We start from the raw sequence: 11,705 nt of genomic DNA on the forward strand, positions 1-11,705 counted from the left end.
TGTGATTTCAGTAAATATATTAGCATTCTCCTTTCCTTTCTGAAATAAGTTTTCTTATCAAAACTGGGGATAATTTAAATAATCTTAAGCTGCATAGTTCAATTTCATCATATTTAAATTAATTCAACTAGCAGTCTAATGTTAAAACACTGCATAAGTTAACATATATTTAAGCATCACCTACTATTTACGAGGCGTATGACACTTAGGATATGGCAGTGAATGAACCTGAAAAACCCCTACCCTGATTAAGCTAATAGTCTTATGTTGTTTTTCCCGTATTTTTTTCAATAGAGAAAATCTGTCTATTGCAACCTATATGTCTATGAAAGAAATACATAGGCATGCCATTTACATTTTAACTTTATGTCAGCAGATTACTGATTTCTACCTCTTTTTGAGGTTTTCATGTCACTCTAAAGAATAGTTAACTTGGCTCGATGAGACATGATGTTTAACTTTCTTTCTTTTAAGATCTATGTAATAGTACCAATTGATATTCAACCACTGATATTTTTAATGCAGAAATAGGCTGAGTTTTTAAAATGTTCTTGAAATTAATAAAAGCATTGTAATTTTACTTTAACTATGACTTATTTTGTCTGAGGAAGAGAAAGGCAGAAATAATGAAATTCCTAAGCATAATAATATAAAGCAGATCTAAGATGAAACAGCAACTTGAGTTTAGCTAATTATTTCTGCTGCCTTCACTTGTAAAGATATATGAATGATCTTATAGAGTCAAAATTTAAAGAAGTGATGATATTGTCTTAAGATAATAATTAGAAATTTATTTAAAAAGGAAAATTAAGCTATTGCTTAATTTAATACTGAAATGGTCAGAAATACTAAAATCAATGCACAGATTAATTGTACAATTAAATAAAAGTAAATTATAGCTTATATATTTCAATTATTTATCTGAATCTGTCAATAAATGCTGTATCTTTTTGAAATTTATGTTTACCACAGCATTTTAGAATAACTGGGACATACCACATACACACATATGAATATAAATCAATTATTTGACAACCATGTTGGTACAGCAATTGTTTGCCTTTTCATTTATTTCTTTCCATGAATATATTTTAAGCTAATTTTCACATTCATATATGCATGATAAAAATATCAGAAATCCAGTAGTACATCTCCCTCCAAAGTAAGATATCCTCCTCGCAGAAAACCAATTTCACATTTTAGAACATTCTTTCAGAAATTGTGTGTGTATGTATGTGTGTGCATGTGTAAATTTTTGTACATATATCAGAATACTTTGCTCTGTTGTGCCCGTTTTTTTGTTTTGTTTTGTTTTTCTTTTTTTTTTTTTTTTCTGAGACGGAGTCTCACTCTGTAGCCCAGGCTGGAGTGCAGTGGCGCGATCTTGGCTCACTGCAAGCTCCGCCTCCCAGGTTCATGCCATTCTCCTGCCTCAGCCTCCCGAGTAGCTGGGACTACAGGCACCCGCCAGCATGCCCGGCTCATTTTTTTGTATTTTTAGTAGAGACGGGGTTTCACCGTGTTAGCCAGGATGTTCTCAATCTCCTGACCTAGTGATCCGCCCGTCTCGACCTCCCAAAGTGCTGAGATTACCCGCGTGAGCCACCGCGCCCGGCCTGTGCCCTGTGTCTTTAACATCTTGAAGAACATTCCATTTCTGTCTTCTAGCATGAATCCATTCATTCTAGCAGTGCACATCTACCATAAGCATAATCTGTTCTTAAAGTGTCTTAACTGAAAAAGTACACCTTTCTGGGATTTATTGTTACAAAAATAACATTTATATGAATATATGTATTTATATACATATATGTATTCTGCACATATATTCATATGTATGTATTCTGCACACATGTTAGTAAATACAGGCACAATATATTGCTAAATAAATTGTTTTGGTTAAAACACCTCATTGTCCCTGTAGCTCTGATCATGTTTCTTTCTTTGTAGTAAAGGTGCAGTATAAAAAAAAATCTGAATTCTGTAATTACATTTTATATTATTTCATTATGGTAGCAAAATATAAAGGCCTCATAATATCATCCTAACTCCCCCTAAAACATACTGTTGACCAACAGTACGTCTCTGTCTTCATTTTAGCATAAAAAGCACAGTAACAGCTGAAATTCCTACCTAAATTCTAATTTCCCAGAGAAAATTTATTGTCTATATAGTCACATAACTAATGAGAACAGCATTTCCTTTTTTTGTAATAATACCTTTATTAAGACTTACTATGTTCCAGCTACCATGAAACATGTGTTAAAAAATTCTCTTAAGAATCGAATGAGGTCAATACATATTTCTATTTTAGTGCTACAAAAATGCAAGGACAGAGAAAGATCAAGTAACCTTGGGCAAGGTCATACAGATAAATAGCAAAGTGAGGACTCTCACCTAGGGCTATCTCACTCTATGAAATGTCTTATATCTCATAATGTAAGTGAAATTTTCAGAAAATCAGTAAGGGTTCTATATTAAAGTAAGGTGTTATTTTTTTAGCCCATATATTTTGGTCAATGCAATGACTAAAGTGAGAAAGTTCAGATTTGAGATTCTAATACTACATTTTCTAGTGTTATCATACAAAGATTTTTTTTTCTTAATATTATGTTGAAATGGAACATCCTATAAAAAATTAAGGTCAATTTCTTAATTCCAAGTTGTTACTATCTTTGCATAATCTTAGAAAATTCAGCAACTGTTATTGTTTATGTACATGTATTTCCAAGAAACATAGTTCTCCCTCTAACAATTATTGTGGATGATGTATTAGTCTGTTCTCATGCTGCTAATAAAGACATAACTGACACTGGGTAATTTATAAAGGAAAAGCATTTAATAGACTCACAGTTCCACATGGCTGGGGAGGCCTCACAATCATGTCAGAGGATGAAGGAAGAGCAAAGGGACGTCTTACATGGCGGCAGGCAAGAGGGCATGTGTAGGGGAACTCCCCTTTATAAAATCATTAGATCTTATGAGACTCATTTGCTATCACCAGAACAGCCTGGGAAGGACCTGCCCCCATGATTCAATTCCTTCCCTCCGTGTCCCTCCCATGGAACGACACATGGGCATTACTGAAGCTACAATTCAAAATGAGATTTGGGTGAGGACAAAGCCAAACCACATAAGGTGCCAACACTAAACTCAGAAAGAACTTAGAAAACATGGGCAAAGTTCTAGAATTTATTAGAAAATATGTGTTTAAAAGTGAGAATCATTACCTCCTCCAGCACCCAATGATACTTTCTTATCCTCTAGGATATCTTTACTAAGTGTTCATCAACTGCCTGAACATACACATTGGTAAGAGCCTTAAAATCAACAAAGATAGGACTCTAAAGTCTTCTAGACCAAGGCTGAAATCACAACTATGACCACATTACCCATTTTTCTCTTTCAAAATGAAAACAGTTACAAAAAGTTGTAATTATTTGAAGATACAATGTATGTGAAGGTACTAATCATAATACGTCATACATTATAGGCATTGCAACAATTTTGTTACCCATAGAAAATCTTCCTAAACCTGCCCTAAGTTTTGACCTATTGAAAACTCTTGAAATATCTGAAGACATCAGAATATCATCTCACATATTCCCTTCATTTTAAATATTCATAACGTTTGAAAAATTATGAATCCATCAAATGGTATCATTTCCAATCACTTCTTCCTAGAATTCCTAATAGTACAAAATAAACAAGGAATGAGTTGTTCTACATTTGTCTTTAGTTACATTAACTTTGTGTTAAAAAAGGTTAAAAAATAAACAGCCAAATGTTTTGGCCTACATGATGCAAAAACCAGCTGTTTTAAAATATATAAATAATTGAATCATATGATGTCATTGCAGTTCATTCAATTACTTATTTACAATTATGTAATAATATATTGACACAAAATAGCCATTATTTTTACGGGACTACTCCAAAACTGAGGTTATAAGATAGGGATTGCTATTTTATTAAAATGAATGACTTGAAAAATAATTTGGGACACAAGCAAAAAATTGAAAATTACTTCATATTAATAAGTTTGTTAAAGCATAATTATTCAGAAATTCATATAAACACTATTATTAAAACATGCTTGCCTCACCATTAATATTGCTAAACCTACTTTAAAAATTAAATTAGAGGCAATGATTGAATATGAAAATGCATTTGTTATTGGAAAAAATGTAGCACCATATCCTTGGCTATAGGAAAACTTTTACAAATTATTGCACACGTCCAAGATCATATGACAAATAAATTAATACACTACTAGAGCATTTATTGCTTAATGTAAATGTCACATTATAAATGAAAACAACTAGTCATTCCTTTCCTCTAATAGCAAGAGTTCAGCAGTTAAGTAAAACATAAATCTTGCTGACCTAAAAATTTTATTACTGCACTTGTAATATCTTGTTAACAACTAACAGAAAATAATATTAAGGGATACTGTATTTCAGTACTTCAGTAAGCTACAACTTAGGTGAAGGTTTTTTTTTTTTTTTTTTTTTTTTCAGGGTGTGAAGACAGAAGGTGGGTAGAGGTTGTGCTTGCTTTTCATTGTTTTTAAAGAAATGACTCATTCACTATGTTTCATAGTAATAGTTTAAAATATGAGATTCTCACCACATACAAAAACAGAGATGCTAAATTAATAACTGATTCAGTGAAAACCAAAACATATTATTACAATTTTAATTTAATTACAAAATTTCTGTTTATTAGACAGTGGTTGTAAAATTTCCATGAAAAATAAACAAAAGAAATGTAAAACCAGGCCCAGATGAAGACCCCAGAGCTATCAAAATACTTTTACTTGCACCACAATATTTTGTCAAATGATAGAATCAAAACAATCCAAAGTAATAACAAAAATACTTCAAATAATGATTTCACAATTTAATATTACACTGCTAAAATTTTCCTTGACATTTATCAGAAACTCAAAGGGCTATAAACTTTCTTTTTCCCTGAAGACAACTTTGGCACATCTTCATCCCTTGGTGAAATGAGAGAGTGGTCCTTTGATTTCATTTGCTAGCTCATGGTCTGCTCTGACAATGTAAATGTCAGGCCTACTCTGTTCTTTGGACCATATGGAAAAACAAAACACCACATTCTTGTTGTTCTTAATGGTTTGGTAAAAGTCAGCAGACAGATAGTATGGTCAAACTAATATGTATATCAGTTTAGCTCTTTGGTAATGATCTTTTCCAGTTAAAACAGAATATCAATTTGTGTCTATCAATAGAATAATTATCATTTTTTTATCCACATACGATATTTCCTTCCTTATTCCCTTACTCCCTTCTTTCCTTTTTCCTGTATCCCCCATTTCTTCCCTCCCTCCCTCTCTCCTTTCTTTCCTTCCTCGCTTTCTCCTGTCTCCCTCTCTCTCTCTTTGTCCCTTCAGTAACTCTTAACTTATACTTAAACCTTTTGTCCATTAGTATTTAAGTGTTTATACTATGTACATCACAGTGTCACTGTGAATGTTATTTGATATATTACATACATTCACACACCTGTGTATACACATGTACCCACATACCACAACCTGAAAAAAAAGTTTTATGTAAATCAATATTTTATCTATTTCAACTTTGACCTGTTTTTTGACCTCTTTCCACTCCTTCCATGAGGGGCCAAATATAGGTTCATATCAGGATGAGGTGGCAAGTCTTTATTAGTCCAAATGGACATTGGGGCTTACTGTTAACATCATTTTAGCTGATTATTGGATAATAGCAAATCTCTGTGTTAGTGTATTCCTGGATGTTTTATCTCCATCTGATCCCTAACCATTTTGTTCTATAATATAATCCCCTTATTTAGGTCCTTTGTATCTACCAGTTTTCACCTTCCCTCTTTCTCTCCCCTCCTCTGTGTCCCTTCCCTCCCTGTTTCCTCTTTCTTCTCTCTATCTTCCCTGATTCCCTTCTTTCCTTCTTCCCTCCCTCCCTCTCTCATCCTTCATTGATTCCTTCCTTCCTCCAAGACCTCCTCCTTTGCATGTTAAATCAGAAATTATTTCATAAAGAAACCATAATACTGAGCATTTTATAAACATACAAAATTTTTAAAAACCCAATTCAGCAGAATTTCAAAACATTTATATTACATTATGTCCTCTCTTTAGCGTTCTGATTCATGTGTAAATTTGTAGAAGCCAGATCAATTTTTTCACGTGCAAATGAGAAAGTGCATGCTCCATTTGTTTATTAATATTCATAATACAAGTAATACATGAGTATGTTATTCTTTTAAAATTAGACATAACAGAAGCAAGGCACAGTGACACATGCCTGTAATCACAGCTGCTTTGGAAAGCTGAGGTGGGAAGACAGCTTGAACCCAGTAGAACAAGACCAGCCTATGCAAAATAGTAAGACCCTGTATCTAAAAATTAAGAAATAAATGCTTATTTATTTATTTAGGGATGAGGGAGAGAATTATTTGTAGCTACACACATGTAGCAGAATGTATCATGCTAATTGAACTTTTCCATATTTTGACTGTGTTCATGTATACCTACATATGTGATAAAATTTAGAAAACTAAATGGAAGCAAATACAAGTATATGTAAAATTGATAAAAATCTGATAAGGTCAGTGGGTTGTGTGAATGACAGTTTCTTGATTGTGATATTGTACTACAGTTATGCAAGATGTAACCATTGGAAGAAACCAGGTATAAGATATGTGGGAATCCCTCTGTGTTACTGCCATGACTGCATGAAAATCTACATAACAGTGCATCATCTGCCTTAGGGCGAGCCTTAAGTGTGAACAGTTTCAGGACTGCAATCTTAGCACTAGATGTTCCTTATTAGAAAAGGAACATCTAGTAAAACATGTTTAATTGTCACAGTGAATTATTTGTCCTTATTAAACCACATTTGAAATACAGTGTGTCTCACAGAAAACTAGAAAAAATATAAATCCATCAGTCAATGGAAAGTACTGAATTACTGTTTGCTTTGGGTACCAGACCACATAAATGGCATTATGGTAAAGCACAGAGATTACATTTTTTACCAGGTATGTAAGATGGTAAAATAACCAGCTACTAAGTGCACAACTGAACTGGTGTTAATCAGAGTCGCTACCTGTGCTTGCCTAATTGTGTTTCCCTTTATTAGGTAAAAATAAAAATAAAATGCTGATTTCTGGTGCTCTGTATCTATATGTGTATGTGTGTGTATGTAGGTGTGTGTGTAGAGAGAGACAAAGAGAAAAAATATACTTTATAATGGTCACTGTAAAAATACTGGAACATATATATTAAAGTCAGTGGGTTGAATATGAGACCATAAGTCCTGGGAAACTATTGAGCAATTGAAAATTAGATTCATAGTTGGTTAAAAGAGATTTTGGAATAAACTCAGAAAAACTAAGGACCACACGGAGTACGGGAGTTTCAAAGAACTGCAAATATTCTGAAAAGCAATATGGGTGTGAGAAATATCTATAAGCGCGAGAAGTACCTTTTTTGGCAGGAGGACTTAAAAACACATTACAAGGACAGGGAAGAACTAACAGTTTAGATGTGAGAGGTATTACACTTTAAAATGAACCACCCTAATGGTCCATCATGTGATGTACCACATGTCTTAGATTTCTTATTGGCCTGTAAGCTATTTGAGGTCCAGGAATATAATATGAATAATTGTATGCCCTGCAGCATCTAGCACCTTTGCCTACGTACAACAAATTACATTTTTAACTGCAAATGAAGAAAAATCACATAGTAAAAAGCATTCAAAGAAGTCACCTCTTGAGGAGAAAGTTTCCAAAAGAAAAGATAACTCAAAAAGAAGAGAATGTATTAAAATTGAAAATTAAATGATGCAATTAGAAATTATTTTGATGGAGAGGTCATTGGAAAGAAAGTTAAACTATGAAGGCTGTACAGGACAAATTTTCCATAAGGTCAGATTATAAACCGTCATGTATAAAAGACAGAAGGAAGAATGAAAAACTAAAGATGAATACAAAATAATGTTTGCAAAGCATTTTCAGATACGTTATTTTATTAGACCATAACCCTGCTGTCCTTGGTATTTTCTTGTTCAGCATTTTAACACTGACTTAAGGGACATAAGAAGTGATACTTGTTAAATCTGTCAATCTGTGACTGACACAAAACTGGGATTTAAAAATGTCTCCATAGGTTTAATGAATGGGCTGAGACTGTCAAAATGAAATAGAGTAAAGCCAAAGTAAAGAGGCTTAGATTTAGAAACTTAACTATTAAAGTATAGGTGAGGGTTACTTCTTTGAAAGTAGTTTATATGAAATATACATAAGGGATTAATTGTCTCTATGATCCTTAATGGTCAATAGTTTCAGGACTGCAATCTCAGCATTCATTAATAGAAAAGACATATCCAGAAGAACAAGTTTAATAATCATATTGAAATATGTCATCCTTATCAAGCTATATCTGGAAAACAATGTATCTCATTATGAATTCTGGTGAAACATGCCTGGAGACAAAAACTTAAGGAAATCTGGCAAGCACTGCAATTAAAAAATGGTTGGAAAAACCTTGGACATTTTAGCTTGAGAAAGAGATATGATAAGGAGAAGATACCTTCAAATGCCATTTGAAAGCATAATTTGGAAAGAAGGATAACAGTTGCATGGGGGCTTTACTTTTACATTAATAATTTACTACTAGGATAGTCCCATATTAGTATGAGCCACCATGGAGAAGGTGAGTGAATTGATTTCTGATAGGCTCACTCTATATGGGTACGAAAAATGACATTCTTGTGTAGGACTTAAGTTTGGAGGTGATTGGCCCTAAGGATTCTGCCTAATGCTAATGTCCTGTGAGACTGCCTTTAGTAAGACACTTAGGGTTAAGTTAACCCTATGCCCAAAGTCAAACTGACTTCTCTTCATCCTCAGAGTGTGCATCTGCTTGGAGAGACTTCCAAAGAGATGAGATAAACAGATACATTGTATGTATCACCAATGACTTTATAATGTGATAAACATTTAAAACTAAATATAAGTGGGAATATTTATCTCATCTCCTTGAACATATCTAGAAGTCCATTCTTAAGCCAATACACATGTGCATTGGAGGAAAGAAAAATACACATATGTGGAAAGATTATAATTTCAGTTTTTTTTTCAGTATGTTCTAATGTGTGATTTTGATGCTTGACCACAGGAGCTGTAACTCCATTTTTAGCTCAAAAACTACGTGCATTTGAATTTTACCATACATGCTATTAACACCAAACTTTATTAATAAGATCATAATTTGATTTTCTTTAGAGTGATTATATGCTGAAATGGTTTGACTCCTTGTCCCCACCCAAATCTCATCTTGAATTGTAACTGTGTTGAGGGAGGGCCCTAGTGGGAGGTGATTGATCACTGGGACAGTTTCCCCTATACTCTTCTCAAGATAGTGAAGGGGCTCTCACAAGATCTGATGGTTTTAAAAGTAGCATGTTCTCACTCATAAGTGGGAGTTGAACAATGAGAACACGTGGACACAGGGCGGGGAACATCACACACCAGGGCCTGTCGGCGGGTGGGGGGCTGAGGGAGGGACAGCATTAGGAGAAATACGTAATGTAGATGACGGGTTGATGGGTGCAGCAAACCAACTTAGTACATGTATACCTATGTATCAAACCTGCACGTTGTGCACATATACTTTAGAATTTAAAGTATAATAATAATAATAATAATAATAATAATAATAATAAGTGACAGTTTCCCCTCTGTGCTCTCTTTTGCCACCTTGTGAAGAAGGTGCCTGCTTCCCCTTTGCCTTACTCCAGGATTGTAAGTTTTCTGAGGCTTCCCCAGCAATGCAAAACTGTGTCAAATAAACCTCCTTTGTCTATAAATTACCCAGTCTTAGGTAGCATCTTTACAGCAGTTTGAAAATGGAATAATACATCTGCATTACCATAATAATTTTGCATAAGGGGTTAACTGAGATCACAATAAAACGAAAGCAAATTTTAACATTTCATATATGTACTTTATCATTTTCAGAGCTTCTTTACATACATTATTTTATGTGACCTTTGAAATAATATTACAAAGCAGATATCACAGTTATCATTTGCTCTCATTTTCAAGGCTGAAAGATGATTTCTCTTGCACAGATCTATGCCAATATTTGCTGGCAGGTAAAAAACTATAGAATCTCTTTCCATTCTACTATTTATATATATATATATATAAAATATATAATTATATATATAATATGTTGATATACATATAATATATAAATATTATATATATATGAAAAGTTACTCAGTCTTAACAAATTTCATCTAAGACATGATGTGAAGAAGGAAGAAAACTAACATTATACAGGATGTAAACACTAAGAAATAAAATGGAAATATAATTTATAGGGATCAAATTGTAAAATCACTTACACATGATTTTTCTAGTTTATTTTGGAGCTAAGGGCAATATATGTTTAAACTTATCTCATCATATCAAAATGAATAAGTTAAACAGAAAATATGTTTTAATATAGAAAAGAAAGTTAGAGAGACAGCTTCAAAATGTGCATGTATCCCTATTGATGTTAGCTAAAAGTTACCATTTTTGATATTTCATTTAAATATGTGCTAGTTTTCTAACATCAGTAATCCAATTCTTAATTCTGGCATTGATTTAGTGATAATGAACTTGCAACATTAGGATGAAATTTTTTTCATCTAATTAGTGAACTTATTTTAACTTTTATTTTAGGTTTGGAGGTACATATGAAGGATTGTTACATAGGTAAACACATGTCATGGGAGTTTGTGATACATATTATTTCATCACCCAGGTATTAAGCCCAATATCCAATAGTGATCTTTTCTTCTTCTTTCCCTCCTCCCACTCAAGTAGACCCCAGTGTCTATTGTTTCCTTCTTTGTGTTCAGAAGGTCATATCGTTTTGCTCTCACTTATAAGTGAGAACATGCAGTATTTGGTTTTCTGTTCCTGTGTTAGTTTGCTAAGGATAATAGCCTCCAGTTCTTCCATGTTCCCACAAAAGACGTCATCTCTATATACACCATGGAATATTATAGCTGTATAATATTTCGTAGCATATATGTACCACGTTTTTATGGAATCTGTCATTAAATCAATGAATGTTTGTGAATTCAATGTCTATTACATCCTTTGGTTCTATTTGCACTCAGTTCTTGCTTTATTATAAGTCAACATTTCACTGTCTCTCACGTGCATTCATACAATAGAGTTATAAATGGATTTAATCTTATGAGACAATACAGTTTTATAAGACAATACAACATATTCTGGATTGTTACTGTTTGCATACGTCTCTCAATGCTCATGTGTTGGAAACTTAATTGTCATTGCAACAGTAATAAGAGAGGAGGGCTTTAACAGGTGATTAGGTAATGAAGGCTCTGTCCTAGTAAATGGTTAAATGACATTATCGTGGGAGTGGGCAAGTTATCATAACAATGAGTTCATTATAAAAAAATATGAGCTTGCCAATTATTCTCTGTCTGGTGTCCTCACTTTTACCTTCAGCCCTTCTGTGATGGAGTGATCCTTGCCAGGTGCTGGTGCCATGCTATAGAATTCCATGCCTCCAGAACTACAAGATAAATAAACTTCTGTCTATATATATATATATGTGTGTGTGTGTGTGTGTGTATGTGTGTGTGTGTATATATATAATACTCAGTCTG

General features: G+C 33.3%; 1 protein-coding gene across 17 annotated transcripts in view; it reads right to left on the reverse strand.

The window, feature by feature from the left end:
* LOC105481927 (leucine rich repeat and fibronectin type III domain containing 5) overlaps positions 1-11,705 on the reverse strand; it is a 287,305-nt gene that overhangs the window by 141,491 nt on the left and 134,109 nt on the right. The window lies entirely within an intron of this gene.

Source organism: Macaca nemestrina, chromosome 7 (assembly GCF_043159975.1).
Source record: "Macaca nemestrina isolate mMacNem1 chromosome 7, mMacNem.hap1, whole genome shotgun sequence".
Lineage (NCBI taxonomy): Eukaryota > Metazoa > Chordata > Mammalia > Primates > Cercopithecidae > Macaca > Macaca nemestrina.